Below are 22,941 nucleotides of genomic sequence, written 5' to 3'. Positions count from 1 at the left end.
ACACAAATGTGGTTTGTTAACGGCATGTTGTACCTGTCTCACAAAGGTGTGCGATGAATTCCACCTATCTTGCCAGAGAGTGATATACTTATATGTAATAATACTCTTTATTTCAGAGAGAGATAGTTTATTAAACATTTCTATGTTGTTTTGTAGATCAGCTTTGGCGTAATGATCTGCCATTTCATTCCCATACGACCACAATGGCTAGGGATCCTCCGCACGCCGAGTCCCCCCCCCCCAAAAAAAAAGCCAAAATCGAAGTAGAGTCTAGATAGCGTTCACGGCAATAGTGTCAATTCCTAATTATACTTACCAGATAGCTGCCATGTACTACTTTTGAATTTGGCACAGCCCAACCATTCACATCAATAGTAACGAAAAAGATTTTATTTGGACATACCATTTTGTGACATCGGTCACTTGCATAGTTCTGTATCATATGGTTTTTTTTTCAAACATTCTATTTAATCTTTTAAGTGGTGTATGAATCTTGCCAGTATTTATGATGCACTGACAAGAAAGGATTACTTCTAGGAATGTAATTTTATTACGTAATGTTTTCATTATTTCATTAAAATGGTGATAATTATCTATTTTTGGAGGGGGGGGGTGGTTCTGGAATTTTCCATGTGGAGTGCATTAATTTATAATCATGTTTTCAATTGAGATTTTCCATTTTATAAGATATTGTGACGTACAACCCCTGACACCATCGACGACAGAACTAGCCAAGTCCAAGTAAAGTAACGTGCAACTGTGCAGGTTCAGTCTGCAATTTAATATAAACAATAAATGTTTGATAAGTCAACATGTCTTGCAACAGGTACATTTTCTCACATGTATCATGAAATTACTTCTTTCCTTTTTATATGCACATAAATATCATCATGCAAAAAAATATCTATCTTGCTTGAAATACTAATATTTTGTTGTATCGAGTTTCATTCTTTCAATATAGCCTATGCTTACATCAGCTGTATTCTTACAACCTTCTTCTATTAAATCAAACCTCTACTCAAGGCAATCTCATGAGCCTCTACCAGCTTTGAAATATCTCAACCTTGTCTTACATTGCCCTTTTTTTGTCTCTCATGAACTACACTAATTATCATAAATGTGCTCCAAATTTATACAGGCCTTTGTTTTAGTCATAGCCCATAATACATGTATAACTGTAAACAAAGAACTCATAGTCATATTTTCTTGTAATTAAAAACCCCTACAAGTACTTGGTGTCGTCAAACAATAAGGAATAGCGCACTCTACGACAAATTAACGTAAGTGCCCACGTACCCGATTCACTATCCATTATGTAACACACATAGCGTGCACTTTCACATGCACTTTCATTCACATATTGAAACTCACGATACAGTAATTTTGCACTTCAAATAATAATAATTAAATCCCATGAAATTACAATTAAATCAGTTGTATAGATAATGAACTATTTAACTTCAAGATTAAATGCTCGTATACTCACATCATTGGGCTTGTATGCAAGTTAAACAAAAAATCAATGGCATCGTCGGGCAACAAAACAACTCCAAACTCAGAATTTTTAGCAGCACGCTTTGACAACGCCCTCACTGGCCAAACTTATATTTCGCTTCGAAATTGTCGCTTATGACGTCAGTATCGACAATTCACACCAGACAGATATGTTTGTACTTACAATTCATGTAGTAAGATTTCTTTTTTAATTCCTACATGTAGCCAACTGGGGGATGACAAGGCAAATGCGATCACTCATATAGAGTTAATATTTTTTGCTATGAACTACAATTGAGCAATGAGCAATAGTTTTATCCGTCCATATTTTGTCTTTCAACCATTGGAGTGTTGTCAATGCAATTTGCAAGTGTCAGTATTGATTGTTATTAAAAGAACATGGCCTTGTCGATTTTAAATGAAAATCTAAATGTCTACTTTTCTCAATTACTGCATTAGAATTTTTAATTTAAGATTGGGGTCTACGTTCGAACTGATGTTTGAAGCAAAAATGAGAAGTGTGTCTGTGTGAGGGTGTGTTTGGGGGTGTGTGTGGAGGTGTGCATGGGTGTGTGTATTTGTGAAGGGGGAGGGGGAGAGTTGGAGAGACAGAGTTTACAGCAGGAGTGATATTGTCCAAGAATGGAATGGCAGATTCAACTATGAACCATTGGCGGCGGAAGCCCAAAAATTTAGAGGAGGGGGTTGGGGTCCACCTGAAATTCATGGTTGGACATAGGAAAAAAATTTGACAAGCAAAAAAAAAGGGGGTTATCAACCCAAAATTTAGGGGGGTACGCAAGAAAAATAATCTGACAAGCAAAAAAAAAGGTTATCAACCCAAAATTTAGGGGGAGATGCAAAACAAAAATAATCTGAAAAGCAAAAAAGCAAAAGTTATCAACCAGAATTTTAGGGGGTCCACCTGAATTTAGGGGGGGGGGGGGACGCAGGAAACAAAATTGACAAGCAAAAAAAAAAAAAAAAAAAAGGTTATCAACATAAATTTTAGGGGGGTCCGTCCCCCACCTAAAATTTAGGGGGGACTGGACCCACCCGCTTCCGCCGCCTATGCTTTGAACAAACTGGGGAGAGGATAATCGAAGAGGGTGGGTGTGACGGAGGGAGAGAGAGACACATTTTAAGCGATGAAATTTCAGTGTTATGCTTGTTTGATTTTTCTCTATTTATTAAAATCAACTTTCTTTTGGGGGTGGACTTGTTCTTTAAATAAAAGGGGGTTTCAAGCCCAGTGTTATAAGCCTACATAACCTAGGAAGTCCTCGCCCTATCCCTAAGATGTTATTTGGCAATGCCTCCTAAATACCCCTAGCAAGTCAAGGATTTCATCAATTTTTCCTCAGGTGAGAAAAACACAAACCCCTTCAAAATTATGTTTCCGAAATTTACTGGGAAAGTACCATGGTTTAAAGAAATTGAGGATTCTGGCACCTTAAATATATACGAAGTTTTGTATGAAAAGCAATGAGAGCTTCAGTGTGCAGACAGCTAGCGTACCGCTCCAATGCACATGCAGTGGAGCGATCGCGTTCCTTTTGGGGGAACTGGTATGGCGGACAATAGAACTCGCGGGCTTCAAACAAAGGACCGTCCCCGCATATCCAGTTAGTGGAGAGATCAGTGCGTCCGACCAACGCACCCTGGCGGGCGAGTTCACACGCACGATAGAACAGAACTGGATTTGGATTGGAACTAAAAGGACGTACTTACCAATCCCTTGGTTTTCGGTTCTCAGCTGGATATACAGCAAGTTGTATTTCGTAATAGTCTAGGAGATAGGGGGCTTTATTCAGAATTTTTGGTGGGGAAGGTTTGACAAGCTTATCCGGGGTAAAATTGTGCGGTGATTCCAAAAATGTCACTCTTATTGACGGTACTCACGCCATTTTGACCATTTTGGCTAATTTTTGACCCAAAATGACAATTTTGACCACTCTTTGGAAAATGGTCCCTTAACAGAATGCTTTTTTAGCCACATGCAATTAACAGGGTCTATCTTAAGTAAAAATGCACTCAGATTCCAGATAAAGTGTTTCCATTTGCCAAATTACAATAGAAGTGGTCATTTTGGCCATGTTTTGGCAAAAGATGACAATTTTCATGATTACTTTTGTCCGAAATGTGTTATAGATATTGATCAGAGCTACGATTGGATGTCTTTAGAAATCCACATTTATTTTTCAAAATGTGCGCTGGATCATAACAATCAACCTCATGTAATTAATTCCGTCAGTTTTGACCTATGAGGGTAATTTTGGGTACTTAGACATAACTAACCATTCGGGCAGTTTTTTTCATTTATTAATTGTTCAAATAGGCAGGAAATTGAGGTCTTCAGCATATTTTATCTTCTTCCCTTATAAAATGAGAGTGCATTTAAAGGTCCTTCTTGTGTAGAATTTTATGCTGATTCCAAATATATCAGTCTTAATGACCCTACTCAATAGCTTATGGTCATTTTGGCCACTTATGGCCCTCAAAATGAATAATGACATCAGTTCAATCTATCAAAAATACTTTGAATGTTACCAGAATCGTAACAAGGGTGTGCTGTACGTGACACATAACATTGGTTTATTATTCCTTTAAATTGAACATCTCAAAAGTATTTTGACCTCATGCAATTTATTCCATCAGTTTTGATCTATGAGGGTCATTTGGGGTACTTTAGACATAACTGACCATTCACGCAGTTTTGCATAATAAACTGCACATAGGCAGGAATTTGAGGTCTTCAGCGTGTTATATCTTTTTCCCATATAAAATGGGAATGCATTTAAAGGTCCATCTTGTGTAGAATATTATGCAGATTCCAAATATATAAGTTTTAAAGGGATGGTCCGGGCTGAAAATATCTATACCCTTATACATAGAGTAGAATTCACTGAGCAAAATGCCGAAAATTTCATCAAAATCGGATAAAAAATAATAAAGTTATTGAAGTTTAAAAGTTTAGCAATATTTTGTGAAAACAGTCGTCATGAATATTCATTAGGTGGACTGATGATGTCACATCCCCACTTTCCGGTTTCTTATGTTATTACATAACATCATGATTTTTTCATTATTTCATACTTGTGTGAATAATATGTCTCCCTTATAATGAAATAAGTTGCAGCAATGAATATCTAATGCACTAAATCAGTTGTCAATCCAATTTGTTTAGTTCTTGGAGGAAAAAATTGAATAAACCTGATTTCATATAATAAAATACAAAAGAACAAGTGGGGATGTGACATCATCAGCCCACCTAATGAATATTCATGACGACTGTTTTCACAAAATATTGCTAAACTTTAAAATTCAATAACTTTGTTATTTGTTTTCCGATTTTGATGAAATTTTCGGCATTTTGCTCAGTGAATTACTCTATTTATTAAGCTATAAATACTTTCAGACCGGACCATCTCTTAAATGACCCTATTTAACACCTTATGGCCATTTTGGCCATTATTTTGGCAAATTTTTGACCAAAAATGACAATTTTGAACACTCTTTGGAAAATGGTCTCTTAACCCTGTTAACAGAATGCTTTTGTAGCCACATCCAATTAAAAGGGTCTATATTTAGTTTAAAAAAATGCATCCAGATTCCAGATAAAGTCGTTTCATTTGCCAAATCACAATAGCAGTGGTCATGTTGGCCATGTTTCGGCCAAAATGACAATTTTCATGATTTTTTTGTCCGAAATGTGTTATGTAACAAATATTGATCAGAGCTACGATTGGATGTCTTTAGAAATCCACATTTATTTCTAAAATGTGCGCTGGATCATAACAATCAACCTCATCTAATTAATTCCGTCAGTTTTGACCTATTTGCGTAATTTTGGGTATTTAGACATAATTGACGATTCGCGCAGTTTTGCATTATTAACTGTTCAAATACGCAGGAAATTTAGGCCTGCAGCATGTTTTTTCTTCCCTTATAAAACGAGAGTGCATTCAAAGGTCCTTCTTGTGTAGAATTTTATGCTGATTACAAATATATCAGTCTTAATGACCCTATTAAATAGCTTATGGTCATTTTGGCCACTTATGGCCCTCAAAATGAACAATGACATTAGTTCAATCTATCCAAAATTACTTTGAATGTTACCAGAATCGTTACAAGGGTGTGCTGTGACATCTGACATTGGTGTATCAATCCTTTAAAATTAACATTTCAAAAGTATTTTGACCTCATGCAATTTATTTCATTAGTTTTGACTTTTGTCCTTTGAGGGTTATTTTGGGTACTTAAGACATATAACTGACCATTCACGCAGGTTTACATAATAAACTGCACTTATGCAGGAATTTGAGGTCTTCATCGTGTTTTATCTTCTTCCCATACAAAATGGAAATGCATTCAAAGGTCCATCTTGTGTAAAATTTGATGCTGATTCCAAATATATCAGTCTTAATAACCCTTTTCAATAGCTTATGGTCATTTGGGCCACTTATGGCCCTTAAAATGACCAATGACATTAGTTCAATTTATCCAAAAATACTTTGAATTTTACCAGAATCGTTACAAGTGTGTGCTGTGACACCTAACATTGGTGTATTAATCCTTTAAATTGAACATCACAAAAGAATGTTTGACCTCATGCAATTTATTCCATCAGTTTTGACATATGAGGGTCATTTGGGGTACTATAGACATAACTGACCATTCACGCAGGTTAACATAATAAACTGCACTTATGCAGGAATGAGGTCTTCAGCGTGTTTTATCTTCTTCCCATACAAAATGGAAATGCATTCAAAGGTCCATCTTGTGTAAAATTTGATGCTGATTCCAAATATATCAATCTTAATGACCATATTTAACAGCTTAAGGTTATTTTGGCCACATATGGCCCTTAAAATGGCCAATAACATCAGTTCAATTTATCCAAAAATACTTCGAATCTTACCAGAATCGTAACAAGGGTGTGCTGTGACAGCTAACACTGGTGAATGAATCCTTAAAATTGAGCATCCCCAAAGTTGACTACCTTGGTCATTTTTGCTACCTTGACCACCGGGATTGAGCCCTGCTCATTGTGTATGTTAATTCAGACTATATCGAACATGATGAGGATAAATTTAAGATTGCGTTAATATAAGCATCAATTATTGTTAAATGGGAAAGTTTGAAAGCTTCTGGGTGGAAATCAATAGAATGATTCCACACAGACCAGTGTTATTGGCCTAACTATTGGATCTTGCGGTCATTTTGACCACGTTTCCCTCAATATTGGCCAGTGGCCACACATGCTTTGATGATTCAAAAAGGGCTCAAATGTTGAACAGTATCATTATCAGCATGAGCTACCATTAATCGGTGAAGAGTGTTGATAAATGTGATAAAATCCTTTACATCGAGCATACATAAGGTTGTTTGACCATGAACTGTGGTCACTTACATGATTTTGGCCACCTTGACCACACAGTAAATTGTTATGGAAACCTCACATATATATGGGGCAGCAAATTCAGGAATGAGATATTTTAGCTTCATTTACATGTAATGTTAGGAAATTTTTCTAGATTAATGTAGATTAATGATTCCAAATATATCAGTGTTAATGACCATTTATAAGCTAGTGGTCCCGACAATGACCAATCACATTTGCATGTATAAAAAAAGATTCAAATGTTTTTTTCGCTCCGTATTGTTAATAAGATGTATTATTGATTTCAATATAATATTAATAATAGTACATAATCAAAATGTTGTATCCATTTTGGCCATTTTGACCATGTATGACATTTGTAAATAAACATAATAACTTCACTGTGACCTCCCTTACAAAAAATTCCTGCAGTACTTTAGTGGTACTCTGTTGTACCTGTGTGATACTTCTGTCATACACGACAGTACCGCAGAATTACCACAGGACTTTTGTGGTATCACTCTGTGATAGTTCTGTCATACTTCTGTGGTACATTAAAATATGAAAATTTCCTGCAATACCTTAATGGTACTCTGTCGTACCTGTGTGATACTTCTGTTGTACAAAACTGTATACAGAATTACCACAGGACTTTTGTGGTATCACTCTGTGATAGTTCTGTCATACTTCTGTGGTACATTAAAATATGAAAATTTCCTGCAATACCTTAATGGTACTCTGTCGTACCTGTGTGATACTTCTGTTGTACATAACTGTATACAATATCACTCTGTGATAGTTATGTCGTACTTCTGTTGTACATGAAAATTCTAAAATATCCTGCAGTACTTCTATGACAACCCTGCGATACTTCTGTTGTATATGAACATTTTTTAAATTTCCTGCAGTACTCCTATTACTACGCACTTCTATGGAAACCCTGTGATACTTCTGTGGTACATGAACATTTTGAAATTTCCTGCAGTACTCGATCCTATTAAAGGCACTTCTATGTGATACTTCTGTGATACTTCTGTGGTAAATGAAAATTTTGAAATTTCCTGCAGGACTCAATTAGGCACTTCTAAAATTCTATGGCAACCCCAGTGCTATACTTTCAAAATTTCCTGCGGTACTTCTCATGCAGCCACCCCAGAAATATGACTGAAACTGTATCACAGACGTTATGGTGTATTTTCTGTGGTACATGAAAAATTTAGTTTCCTTCAGTACTTGCATGGAAGCCCTGTTTGTACCACAGACTAATTTTTTTATTTCCAGTGAGGGATTTATCTTTTTTCTTCAGTTTCGGGAGCTAGAGGTCAGTGGGGTATTGAGTCTTATATTTTAAAAAGGCCATAAGGCTTAAAAGGGCACCATTCATTTTAAAAAGTACAATTTTTATATGAAAATTTAATTTTGTGATAGCTAGATTGTGACATATAGGCCCTATTTGAAAATTATATTTCACCCTGTCCCATTGTGTAGGTCTATATCAGCGAGGGGGGGGGGTTATGCCTACTGAGACTCAGAGGTTTTAAGTTTGATAGCTTCTATATCTACGAGAAAGGGTACTATACGTACTAGATCAAAACTAGGAGCAAAGCGCGAACTGAAAAATGCGAAAAATTATTGACCCCAAAATGGGCAACTTATATTTTGAGGACTCTTGTTCGTTTTCAGGGTTATTTCTTTTTCATGCGCTCTTTTAAATTTCAATTATCATTTGTTTTGTTTGTTCGCCACTTATTTTTCATAAAAAAACAGGATGAATAATAAAAAATTGACTACATTTAAAAGGGTACGTGTTGAAACATACAGGACACACCTAACACCCTTAGAGCTTAATGGTTGTGAGGAAGCCGGGTTGAATTTCAAAGAGATATTGTAATGAATAAAAACATAAGCATGAACGTATTATTCTACTTCATCCATCTCTTTCTAACAATACAAGAAAATAATTGAAGGGGAGGTCAAGGCTAGAGATAATCAATAAATAGAGTAAAATTCACAGAGCAAAATGCTTAAAATTTATTCAAAATCGGATGACAAATAACGAAGTTAAGTTGAATTTTAAGTATTTGCAATATTCCCATGAAACAGTTTTATTTAGGCATGTCTCATGAATATTAATGAGGTGGGCTGATGATGTCATATCCCATGTTCTTTTGTACATTATATGAAATTAGGTTTATTCAACATATTTCTACCAAGAACTTAAACAATTGGAATGACAACTGATTAACCGCATTAGTTATTTAATGCAGCAACTTCATTACAATGGAGACACATTATTTACACATGTATTGAAAAAATTAGATAATCATAATTTCATATCTAACATTAAAAAAGGAAAATGGGAATGTCACATCATCAGCCCACCAAATGAATATTCATGACGATGTGCACACTATCTGTTTTCACAAAATATTGATAAACAATTAACATAAGAAAGTTCAGCGTTGAATGTTGATTAAAAAATAAATCTCAGTTAAAATGCTATCTAAGATTTTGTTTTACATGTTTGATAACCAAGTTTTAATGCGATACTGGCCCCTTGAAGTTTTTATTGCGAGAAAATACATTTTTCCAAGTTTCCCATCTATTTTTTTATTTATTTTTTTTAGTAAAAAGGACCTATTTTCTTACAAATATATTTTACAAATAGAATTACTTCAATATTTGTTCTCCTATTCACAATATTTTTTTCTATTTTACAGGTGGAATAGGATAAACTAAAAATAGGATATTTAATTTCCATTTTAAGGCCTATTTTTTTTCTTTATATCCCCGGTTTATATCTTTGCAACCTTGCAATATGTTAGCCAGGCTGGTTTATATCTATTTCTTTTTAAATCAAATAAATTTGTATATTTTCAATCTATTTTTATGATGCGAGGCTATATATAGTTTGTAAATATGTTTTTTAATTGCAAGAACAATCTTGTATCTCTGTTGACATATGATGGCAGTTTATTTTGCTTCTTTTTTCTAATTTGTATGAAGTTTGTATCTATATATTTTCAAACTATTTTCCATCCTTAAAGTGTCACGACCGATGTAATATTATTTTTTTTACCTCGTTGGCAAAGTTATTATATTTTCTTATGTTTCGCTTTAAAATGGTATCTTTATATTTGCTTGTCTTGCTCCTCCACCCCTTATCAAAATACCCTGCCGGCACTTGATCTAAGATTATTTTCTTGTACTACTTGAACCTTATAAAGGGATCTTTCCTTCGATCGCAAGAAAGGATAAAATGTGTGTTTTTGAAAATAAATAAAATGAAAAATACATAGGATTGGAGCTGTGATTTTCCTCATTGCTTTCTTTGTCATCCTACTTGCATACTAGTAGGCCTATATAACATATTTTCAGTAAAAGCCCTGGTTTTAAATTGTGAGACATGTTTTTAAATCCTATCCTTATATTAAAAAAAATAATAAAGAGAAAGAAAAAATTAAAAGACATAGAAAAAGAAAAAGAAAGGAAGAAGAAATAAATATATGAATTTTACTTTATTCAATTACTTTACGTTAATAATATGATATATATGATGGCGAAAATAGTCAAATTGTCTGGTTGCCAAGTAAAAAGTAAGACCCCCCCCCCCTCCCCCTCCCCGTACAAACGCACGGACTAGTAATTTGCACGCGTACGGCCGGTATACGTGTTTCCGGTTCCGCCATTTGAAAAAAAAACGTTCGTAACTTTAACTGCTCAGGCTCAGCTGAACCTGAAGCTTGATGAAGAAGGCCGTCAATATTTCAACAAAAACTAACAGAATATGGATCAGATTCGGACAACGACTTCTTAAGACATTCACACAACAGGCTAAACAGTAAGTTAGATCAATTTTTCGTAGTTTGGCGCGGCATGCACTTAAATTTCTTCGACTTTTTAATCATTACCGTACGGCCACTGCACTGCCGTTGTTCCCGATCGCTTAACGGGTGGGGGCTGATCTGCGGTGTGCGCGGCCGGGGACGGCCAACGGCTGGCTAGTATTGATGGCGGCGGTGAGGATGTTTGTATTGTCATCTTTATACCGCATCTACTGGAAAAATACAGTTGTTCCTGCAGTCAAGTTTCCAGGTCTATCTTGTTGTCTTCCTAGCTTGATTGTCTTCCTAGCTTGGATAAGTTCGAAAACTGAGTCTGTGCTATTTGTGCAATGTGCTGTGCCAATTAATGTATTGGAATGAAATAGGCACTATTCCCATGCGTGAACATAATGCCACGCAGACCAGAACTTGTCTAACTTTGTCTTGAAGCCATTGATTGTTGATGCTGTGACTACCTCAGTAGGCAAAGAGTTCATGATTGTCATGATTGTAGCCAGGTCAGGGGTGGCCTGGAGGCGTTTGGGGAGTGAAAGTAATAATCTGTACGTATGGTCACTCCCCTAACGCCTGGCGTTTGTATGGTAGTGGATCGTATTACCGAACACTTTTCATGAATTTGATCATATCAAACACATTATTCCAATAAAATTCACAAAACTTTCACCATAAATACACAAATACCTACAAAATATAAATATGCGGAAATTTTGCCGAAATTGTTTTTCGTTTTTCGACATCAGCCTCCAATCGGACCTCTCTTCGCAAGTGAAATATTTTGGTCACTTGAAAAAGGTATCGTATTACCGAACGTGTGTTTTCTATGGGAAAAGTTAGGAAAACAACAAAGTCACTGATGAGCTATTTTGACCATATTTTATTGTTTTAGGATATAAAGACTTCGAAATTGTGTTTTTGATAATTTTTCATAATTTTTCTATTCAATTTCCCTTTGGAAGGATGTAGCAAAGGTTTGAGCATATTTGATTATTTTCTGACGCATATGACGTGCGCGTTCGGTAATACAAGGCCGGTCGGTAATACCATCACTCACTATACTTATATATAGGCTCCCACACACCAAAGGAAAATGCAACTAGGAGTAGGACCTAATTAGGCTAGGGCCTATATGTATAAAAATTCGCCAAACTGCTAGTTAAAAACTTTAGATTCCAGTTTTAACACTTCTGTACATGGGTAAAAATATTGGTTGGCAACGTTTGGCAAAAAAAGGATAGTTATGGTTACAAAATGATGCTAGAATTATATGAATTAATTAAAGTAGAAGAGAGTTTAGTTTACTTCCACTTGTTGTTGACATCGCCATCTTTGATCCTTTGTAAATGCAACCTAAGTTAGTTACGTAACGCATATAGAGGGCGGCAAAATCATGAGCGGTGCTAGATTAAAAAGTGCTAAAATGTCCAACCACTGAACTAAGTTAGAAATACAAAGAGAAAACACATTGCATCTTGCCTTCTACGGCGCATTCTCGAACAATTGACCTAACAAAATGGTGGCGGTCACTTATCGAGTTCGCTGGCGATGTTTTGCTTGGGTGTACACGACTTCCACGTATTTCTAGTTCAGTGATTGAAGCGGGTAGTGCTGTTGTCGATAGGCCTCATATCGACATTGATGTCGACATACGAAGGATTTTCAAAATTCTGACATGTCGACATGCACGCACCCACATCGACATGTAAATATAAAATAAAAAGGGGTCTAGCCTAAAGTCACAAGTGTAAAGCTTAGCTGAGAAGTTAGAAGCATTTATCCACAGTAATTGGCGTGATTAAAAGGTTTATTCAGCTTAGCAGCGCATTAAACGAAAAAAGAATACCTGCGAGCTGTGCAGCAGCAGAAATACGTCAGTGCAGGGCCGGCCTGCCCGATCGAGCCGGCCGCCCTCGATCCCGACTCGCTCTAGATCTATATCTAGCGCTATAGCGAGCTGAGCGTAGCGTAGTAGCATTCACCGTACCCATCCATCGCGTGCTTGATAAAACGTTGCTCCTAAATGCATTACTTTTCACATAAACGTGAGCAGCAGCGAACACGTGTTTTTGTCAAAGTTGTGACCGCCGCAATTCAGCGCTTACTTCATATCACGAAGTCACAGAAAACTTCCCTTCATTTGTTTGGAGATCGTTGCACGGATCGCCCCGTAAGTGATACTGAAATTATCGGTCGATTTTCATTATTTTTTATTGTCAATTTGAGGAGCTTGCGTTTGCAGCACATGTGTACCAGCGTATAATACGCAATGATCACTGTTGTAATTGGTGATTCTCAAATTGACTCCGAGTGTTATTGCGCAATGTTTTCGAGACCGGATCGTGGTACAAAAAATGTGGATTAAATCGGTTATTTTGGAAGTGAATTCACTCCAGCTTGGTAAAAAATATGTTTTCCCGAACTGAGCCTGTATTATATAGATCTAGTGTGGGGATATCACTCGTGTCAAGGTGAATACATTTAATTGAGAGTGTTGTTCCACGATCGAATGCTTTTTTTATGTTAGGGAGCCTAGGCTAGATTACGGTCCCCTTTTCATGTCGACATTGTCGATGTCGGGATTAATTTTTAAGCGACATGTCGACATTGATTTTTGTTTCCGACAACAGCACTAGAAGCGGGACATTTTAGCACTTTTTAATCTAGCACCGCTCATGATTTTGCCGCCCTCTATACGCATAACGTAACTAGGTTGCATTTACAAAGATGGCGATGTCAACAAGTGTAAGTAAACTCTCTTCTACTTTTATTAATTCATATAATTCTGGCATCATTTTGTAACCATAACTATCCATTTTTTGCCAAACGTTGCCAACCAATATTTTTACCCATGTACAGAAGTGTTAAAACTAGAATCTAAACATAACTAGCAGTTTGGCGCATTTTTATAGTTGCATTTTTCTTTGGTGTGTGGGAGCCTATAAGTACAAATGCCAGGCGTAAGGGGAGTGACCATACGTACAGTATATTACTTTCACTCCCCAAACGCCTCCAGGCTTCAACACCGTCGTAAGTCTAACTTCTTGACTAAATCAAAGATAGTAAGCTACTTGTCCGCTAACCATTTCAAGAAAGGCAAGATCGGGGGCGCTAATGCAGTTTCGCACCCGCCGATTACAGTGCTAGCATACCTCATCACTAATAGGCTAGCAATACTTTGTCCCAAATCATGTCTTGTCATGACTAGCCTGGAGGTGTCTGGGAGTAAAATTATTTCTACTACATGTATATGTAGGCTTACTCCCCATGATGCCTGGCAAGGCATTGGGCCACACGAAGGAGAGTTTTTTGAGAAAACAATGTTGCTCCAAAATATTTGATTTATTTAACTTGCTTATCACTCAATTTTGTAAATGGAAAAGAAGTTCATTTCCCCCCATTAGGCACTTATAAAGTTTTTTACACGAAAAATAATACAAATATTAAGAAAAATCATGTGAGAAGATGAGCAGATACTCACCGATGATCTTGTCGCCATATTTCCTTCTTTGTTCGTAGCCTAGTTAAAAGACGTGTATAAGAGAGGGCGACGATATCATGAGCAGTGCCAATTAAAAAAAAAAAACTTCAGCCGATGATAATCGTGAATTATAAAATACTTGCATTAGCCAATAAATATTTATGTGCTAAGCCTACGTATAGTAGAAATAATTTTACTCCCCAGATGCCTCCAGGCTAGTCATGACAAGTCTCTCAGTCACATTTCGTCGTCAATATACCCACTGCTTTTCCGGCGCTAATGCAGTTTCGCATCTGCCGATTACCAGCATACCTCATCACCAATACTTGTTCCCAGATGTCATGACAAGTCTCTTGGTTCACATTTCGATATCAATATACCCACTGCTTTCCCAAATATTGTGAGGGGTAACGGCTGTATTTTGACTGCGATCTCGAAGACATCGAATCCTCAGTCAAACACCGCTTTGCTCACATTATTTGGTTGCTAAATTCAGTCCATATTCACATTACAGTGATGGCAAATCCAAGCGATCTGCGAAGCGATGTCTACGGATTAGATCAACGAGGTCAAGATCGAAGCCGAAATACAGCCGTTCCCGATCAGGATATTTTGAAAAGGAGTAGGTATATTGACATCGAAATATGACTGCGAGACTTGTCATGACATTTGGAACAGATATTGGTGATGAGGTATGCTGGTAATCGGCCGGTGCGAAACTGCATTAGCGCCAGATTTTGGACAACAACCTAACTAAATAGTAAATATTTATGACACCTCCAAACCTTCAACCTGTCAACTTCTTTCTTAATGATAGACGGTAGTGGCATCACATGGAAAGCCAAGAGAGCACCGATGGGTGTATTACGTGCCGCTGTGTACAATGTCAACAGTTGCATGGCAATCCCTACCTGGAGCAAAGTTTGTGCAGGCTCCACTCCACTTAACTACGGCTACACAACACTACGCTCCACCTACTCGAACTTCGAGACCATGAACTCGATCTGATATTCTGAGTGACAGATGTGGGATTTTATGGGGGTGGGGAATATAAAATTCATGCAACATCTTGATTTTTAAAAAGAATTAAAACTAATATTCTTACTTTACACAAAGTTTCATTTAGTTCCATGCTTTTATCAGTCTCAAAATTGGTGATTTAGAGCCAACATGAAGTTCCTCACACATATTTATAATTCGCTGCCGATTTCAAAACATTGCATGCGGATGCAATATGCGCGATATACCGGGTCTGGTCTGACCTGACCGACCTCACGCGCATGCGATGTATTGAATATTGATACGTGTGAGAAACTTCATGTTGGCTCTAAATCATCAATTTTGAGACGGATAGAGGCATGGGGAAGAAGTGAAACTTTGTGTGCAGGAAGAATATTAGTTTTAATTTTTTTAAAGAGCGTGATGTTGCATGAATTTTATATCCCCCCCATAAAATACCACTTTTTGTCACTCGGAATATCAGATCCAGTTCACGGTCTCAAAGTTTGGGTAGGTGGAGCGTAGTGTAGCAATAGTGAAGTGGAGTGGAGCCTGCACGAACTTCACTCGAGGTAGGCAATCCCACAAATTTAAAAGAGGTTTCTATAAAATCAAGTCCGGCCTTCTATGAACATGACAAACTTACAAAAAGATGTGAAGTCAATTCACCCTAAATATCATCAATATCCCTCAAATAGCTTCATTTAAGCACTAATTTCTCTTCCGGTTGATAAAATATGGATCCGTCTTTAATTTCCAAAATTGTTCGTCTAATTAGCTAAAGGACGCATGTTTTATCTACATATTAAAGACACTACATAGAAAAGACTAGGCACAAAGACTATTATACATGTAAATCGATGCAAAGCATTACGCGATGTCGGCAAAGTGTCCAATCTTCTTATTGTAAAGACTTTAGCGACAATAACAGACTGTGAGTAAGGTTAAAATGCTCCTCTACTTTTAATGTTTTCATTAGTGCTGTTGTCGGGAACAAAAATCTATGTCGACATGTCGCTTAAAAATTAATCCCGACATCGACAATGTCGACATGAAAAAGGGACCGTAATTTAGCCTGGGCTCCCTAACATAAAAAAAGCATTCGATCGTGGAACAACACTCTCAATCAAATATATTCACCTTGACACGAGTGATATCCCCACACTAGATCTATAATACAGGCTCAGTTCGGGAAAACATATTTTTTACCAAGCTGGAGTGAATTCACTTCCAAAATCACCGATTTAATCCACATTTTTTTCTGGAGAATCAAGTTTTTGTACCACGATCCGGTCTCGAAAGCATTGCGCAATAACACTCGTAGCCAATTTGAGAATCACCAATTACAACAGTGATCATTGCGTAGTATACGCTGGTACCATGTGCTGCAAACGCAAGCTCCTCAATTTGACAATGAAAAATAATGAAAATCGACCGATAATTTCAGTATCACTTCCGAGGCGATCCGTGCAACGATCTCCAAACGAATGAAGGGAAGTTTTCTGTGACTTCGTGATATGAAGTAAGCGCTCAATTGCTGCGGTCACAACTTTGACAAAAACACGTGTTCGCTGCTGTTCACGTTTATGTGAAAAGTAATGCATTGAGGAGCAACGTATTATCAAGCACGGTGAATAGCGCGCGATGGGTACATATTTCCGTGGATGGGTACGGTGAATGCTACTCTCGCTACGCTCGCTATAGCGGGATATCGAGGGCGGCTCGATCGGGCAGGCCGGCCCTGCACTGACGTATTTCTACTGCCGCACAGCTTGCAGGTATTCTTTTTTCATTTAATGCGCTGCTAAGCTGAATAAACCTTTTAATCGCGCCAATTACTGTGGATAAATGCTTCTAACTTTTCAGCTAATCTTTACACTCGTGACTGTAGGCTAGACCCCTTTTTATTTTATGTTTACATGTCGATGTGGGTGCGTGCATGTCGACATGTCGGAATTTTGAAAATCCTTTGTATGTCGACATCAATGTCGATATGAGGCCTATCGACAACAGCACTAGTTTTCATTGATTTTATGTTGAATATTATTAAAGAATATGACTCTTTGCACCTGAATTGTAACACTGATATATGGAAATGAAGAAGTTTTATCATCATGTATTTTTATTAATCTGCAAATAAAATTTTACTATGTCACTCAAATTCATTTCATTTCATTAAAGATTCAAAGAGGGATCTCTGGATGATCGAGCAACAAGTCCAGCATTATGTGGGAAAGATACTACAGGTGTACACAGAAAAGGCCATGATCATGTACAAGACACGGTTGGAGTTCATAAAAGGTGATTATGTAGGCATTCACTTCACTAGATATTATAATTGCAAAATTAAGCAGATTGTATTCATGCAGTGGCATACAGTGTAATCCTTTTAGAAGATGTAGATTTATTCTTCATTTTTTTATTAAAGAGTTTCAATATGTGCTTATGACAATTTGTTTGCATTATAAATTGTTTGTCACTCTTCGGCTTAGTTTGCTTTATAAGCAAGAATATGCTAAGAGAGATAGCCGCAAGGACCTCATGATCCGATAGGTATGTACTTGTGAAAAGAGATCTAGATGGTGGCAAAACACCTTATTTCTTGTATTTTTATGTTGTTCATGTTATCGTAATGGTACGTGTGTTTTTTTTTCTACAGATTAAGCTGCCTCGTGCTATACAGACGTGGATAAAAACAAGCTGTCCAATGAATGGTGACTACTCAAGAGGAGCCAGAAAGTCAACTAAGGCCAGGGTATTTTGGGAGTTGATATGGCCGGGGAAGGGGGGGAGGGGAGGGGGTTTCCAGGGCCCCCCCCCCTCCCTTGAGATCTCGACCGCACAATCGCGTCTTACATGGGCACATGGGTTGTCTAGGGCATAATTTACAAAATTAAATTGTAAATTATTTCACGCAAATTGTTATTAAGTGATAATACTAATTTATGCGTAATTAGAATACAAAATCATACTTTTTCCTCTATTGCATTGACTTTGTACACAAAATCACGTTTTTGAGCAATTTTTGGTATGACATGTACTTACATAATGTCACGTTATTACAGAACCACGTACCGGGTGACACAAGATTGGTCTCAAAAGATGCACAAGACTAGAAAGAGGCATGTTTTAAAAAAATTGTGCGACAGCATGGTCGCAAAATTTTTGGAAGGGGGGGGGTCAAATTGGTCCAATTTAAGTGAGGGTTAATAACTGGGAGGCTGTTAGCTGCCTTTTTACTTTCAAGTCTTGCACATCTTTTGAGACCAAATTTGTGATGCCTGGGTACGCTGTTCCGAAATTTTGCAACATTTTTATGTATTAATCCAACACAAATACTGTTTCTTGCTAAAAATTCACAATTAGTATACCAGTAATATACATTTATCAAGATTAAAGTCAAATTATTTAATTACATTTATAATCATAAAAACTTTGATAAAGTATAAAAAAAAACCAAAGAGTTGTATGTAGGCCTGGGACTTTCGGGTTTTTTCTCTTCGGGTACCCGTGGTAATTTTCGGGCGGGTACCCGAAAATCATGTCACTTGAAATATGACTGGTGGAAAAACCCCATAGGTGACGTCATCAAGCCAATGCGATGCAAGCCAATTTATGAATGAAAATATAGTAAGCATGCGCATTGCAAGCCTCCCGTGCCCCACGCAGTATTCAATCGAAACAATTAAGTTTCAATACTCTGTCACCTCGTACCAAAATCGACCTAGAATTCCACTTTCCTATATTTCATATGAATTATAAAAGGTTTTCTCACCGATACTGCACAGGTAAGCAAATTTTTATTACGACTTGCTTTTCCGTCAAAATCTTACGAAGTAGCGTCGATATTACATCGTGTTCGTGAGTTTGTATCGCTACGTGAACAAAGTCAATTGATTTCAGGGTTTCGGAGCGTCAAATGCGCCAGCCAATCACGATCGTGTTCCCATTTTCGGTTTATGATGAACTAAAAATGGTAACAAGAACGTGATTGGCTGGCGCTTCGTAGGTTGATTTTGGTATGAGGTGACAGAGTATTGCAGACTTGTTTTGACGGAATACTGAGTGGGGCTGAGGCTTGCAATGCGCATGCTTACTATATTTTCATTCATAAATTGGTTTGCGTCGCAGTTGCTGGATGACGTCACTGCGCTGCAAAAGAAACATGGCGATGATTGAACGATCTCGGTCACATCATCATCACTTGAAAACTTGTATATTTATGGATATTTAGAGGGTAATTGGTGAAATTCAAAATGAGGCTTGTGTACTTTTGTGATGAGTTACAATCATGTCTTACACTACGCAATACAAATCAAATACATGTACATTATACTGGTGAGCAATTTTCGGGTATCGGGTATTGATTTTTCTACCCGGGTACCCAAGGCTTCCGGGCGGGACCCGGGTACTCGGGTTTTAGTCCCAGCCCTAGTTGTATGAAAATTTTCAAAAATAATGAAAGGTAAAAGAAAACAAGATTACAATGTCCATTGCAAGGGGGCTAGTCTATTCAGGATAATTGGGATTTTATTTAGTTTTTAATTGACATAACATTATGACAAGATCCCTCCATTTAGTGTATAAACAGCACATGGCCATGATTGAAATTCATATAACATTAAAGTATGCAAACCAGGCAGCTACATGTACATGTAGGACTCACTGCTTGTCAATTCTATTGTCTGCCAGGGTCAAGTGACATACAGTGCACATGTATAACGTGTGTGAAAGTACATAAGAAAATCAGCTTTTTATTTTTGTACTGTAACATTGGGTGAACTGGTGATCACTTTGGATATGATGCTCTTCATATTGGTTTATTTTATGTATATGAATTTTTGGATAATCATTAAGAATTAAAGCTATTTACTTAATATATGGAAGCATAAGCCCATCAAAAAACAGAATTATGTCATGTACAGCTAATTCATTTTGCGTGATATTACAATTGTAATTGTTTACTTGAGCAAGTAATTTGAATTGCTGCATGACCTAAACAATAACATGTTCCAATTCGAATAGTAACATGACCTAAAGAAGAGTTACTCCACGTCGATTGAGAGTGCTTATGTTAAATAATTGATGTTGCTACTTCAAATAATTGAGGTCAATCAAATTGGTCAATTTTGAGCTATATGTCATAATTAATTAGGTCATATACTAATTGAAATTACTAAATGGCTCGAGTAGGTATGAATTCACGTTGCCACATGACCTTAATTATTTTATGTAGCAACATCATGTATTGAACGTCATTTAGTTATCAATTATGACATGTAGCAAATCAAATTACATGCCGCAATTTCGTGTTTATGATGGGCTCATGCTTACATTCATATATAACCCTTCAATACGTAGTTGGAGCAATTCTTAGACAAGAAGACTGTGTAAAACAATGATATGCCTATTCAATGTCAAAAAGGTTAATGTCTCAATAGATTTGATCTACGTTTTGGCAAAGTAATCTTATGTTCATATTTTTTCTAACCTATGGTGAACATTCTAAATCATGTGAAATTCATTCAAAAATATCTTTCAGTATTTATGGACTTAAGTGAATTCTAAGCAAAATGAAGTGATTATGATTACGTTCATGTACTTTAAGTTTATACTGGTGATCAACACATCATAATTTCATCCCTTACTGTATGTGCACCATGCACATGTATTATCTGTACATGCAGAAGTGGTTATCCATTGTTTCATAACATGGTTGAGTAAAGGATGTTCTGCTTTTAGTATTAAGCCAATCGGGTGTTGACAAGAAGGGGAAAATGCAATTGCTCAGCTATTACAGGTTTTTTTGCAACCATAATACTGGTTAAGCCTTGGTTACATTCGCCGGCTCGTGGCCTTACGTCGAGTCAAAATTAGCAGTTTTAATCATCCTTGTACCAGCTACTACCAGCTACACGTGGGTGGTTTGTACAGGAATACCTAAAACTGCTGATTTTGTCTCGCCGTAAGGCAACCGGTCAAGGAATGTGACCAAGGTATTAATAATAATCGCTTAATGTTGTGTTAGAGGGAAGGATTCTGGGTCGAATCTAGCTTTCTTTATGTGATCTCAAAATGGCAGCAATGTATGAATAGTGAAAGTAGTTCATGTGGCATCTCAATGTTGGTGGATATAAATCTTTGTACATGTATCATCCTAAAGATGAAATGTTACTGCATTATTCTAGCAGTCATTTATGATATCAAAGATGTTCTATACTGTGCATAGTACAACTCATACATAATAAAGGTATGTGAATATGCTTTTAACGTCTTTGCAAATTTGTGGGTTTTTTCACCCCTCTTTTCATTAGTCAAGATGTGAAAGTTGTTGTGCTGGATCACAGGAAATTCTTACAAGCTACTACGCCTAACAAACCAGTGCAGGACGGTGTCGTGAGAAAATCGCACAGACTACTACAGGACAATACCATAGGATTGTCACAGGAAATCAACAAGAATATCCCTTCAGGATTACCACAGTAAAGTATCACAAGAAGGCTGCAGGATGAGACCGATAATGCCACAGAAGATATCAAAGAACAGTATCACAGGAATACCACAGGACAGTACTGCAGGAATTGTCCTGCGGTAAGGTCTCTTGGTATTCCTGCAGTACTGTCCTGTAGTACTGTTCTGTAGTACTTTCCTGTGATACTGGTCTGCGGAATTCCTAAAGTACTGTCCTGTCATACTGTCCTGTGATACTATTTATCACCACAGGATAGTATCACAGGACAGTACTACAGGAATACCAGACCAGTATCACAGGACAGTACTACAGGAATACCAGACCAGTATCACAGGACAGTACTACAGGAATACCAGACCAGTATCACAGGACAGTACTACAGGAATACCAGACCAGTATCACAGGACAGTACTACAGGACACAGTACCAGAAGCCTGCGGTATTCCTGCAGTACTGTCCTGTAGTACTGTTCTGTAGTACTTTCCTGTGATACTGGTCTGCGGAATTCCTAAAGTACTGTCCTGTCATACTGTCCTGTGATACTATTTATCACCACAGGATAGTATCACAGGACAGTACTACAGGAATACCAGACCAGTATCACAGGACAGTACTACAGGACACAGTACCAGAAGCCTGTGGTACTCCTGTAGTACTGTCCTGCGATACTGTCCTGTAGTACTTCCCTGTGATACTGGTCTGCGGAATTCCTGTAGTACTGTCCTGTCATACTGTCCTGTCATACTATCATGTGATACTATCCTGTGATATTCCTGTGATACTGTCCTGTAGTACTAGTAGTGGTGTGGTAGTGGTTGTAGCTGTTGTAGCGGTTGTGGTGATCGTGTCCTGTCATACTTCCTGCCATACTTATGCGGTTATTACCACAGGAAGTATCACAGGACACGGACCTGTTGTACTCCTGTTGTACATTTCTGTAGTACCGTCCCAAATTACGTGCACGTAATTCCTGCAGTACTTTCCTGCGATACTTCCTGCAGTACATATCACAGAGTACTACAGGAATTTTTTGTAAGGGCTATTTAGCTTTGTAAATTCTCAGTACTATTTGACTTTAAAGAAGGAAAATAATGCTGGCTATTTAGGACCATACAGTGACCAAAGGGGCCACAGTAGACAGTAACAAGATATTAGGCACAATTCTTACTAAAGGTGAGCCTTTTATATATCCCATCAACAGGGACTGAACGCATTTCATCAAGTTCGATCTACAATTGCTGCTCAGTCATGTTTATTTCAAATTCACACATTG

General features: G+C 37.3%; 1 long non-coding RNA gene across 1 annotated transcript; it reads left to right on the top strand.

Moving 5' to 3' along the window:
- The first annotated feature begins 10,578 nt into the window (after window positions 1–10,578).
- LOC129277148 (uncharacterized) lies at window positions 10,579–21,466 on the top strand. The gene is made up of 3 exons (XR_010294880.1): window positions 10,579–10,718; window positions 17,378–17,497; window positions 17,856–21,466. It is a non-coding gene; the product is annotated as an uncharacterized LOC129277148 (long non-coding RNA).
- Window positions 21,467–22,941: the final 1,475 nt, after the last annotated feature.

The sequence above is a fragment of the Lytechinus pictus genome, chromosome 10 (genome assembly GCF_037042905.1).
Source record: "Lytechinus pictus isolate F3 Inbred chromosome 10, Lp3.0, whole genome shotgun sequence".
NCBI classification, from domain to species: domain Eukaryota; kingdom Metazoa; phylum Echinodermata; class Echinoidea; order Temnopleuroida; family Toxopneustidae; genus Lytechinus; species Lytechinus pictus.
The sequence above is the reverse complement of the archived record's forward strand: the minus strand, read 5'-3'. Positions and strand labels throughout refer to the sequence as shown.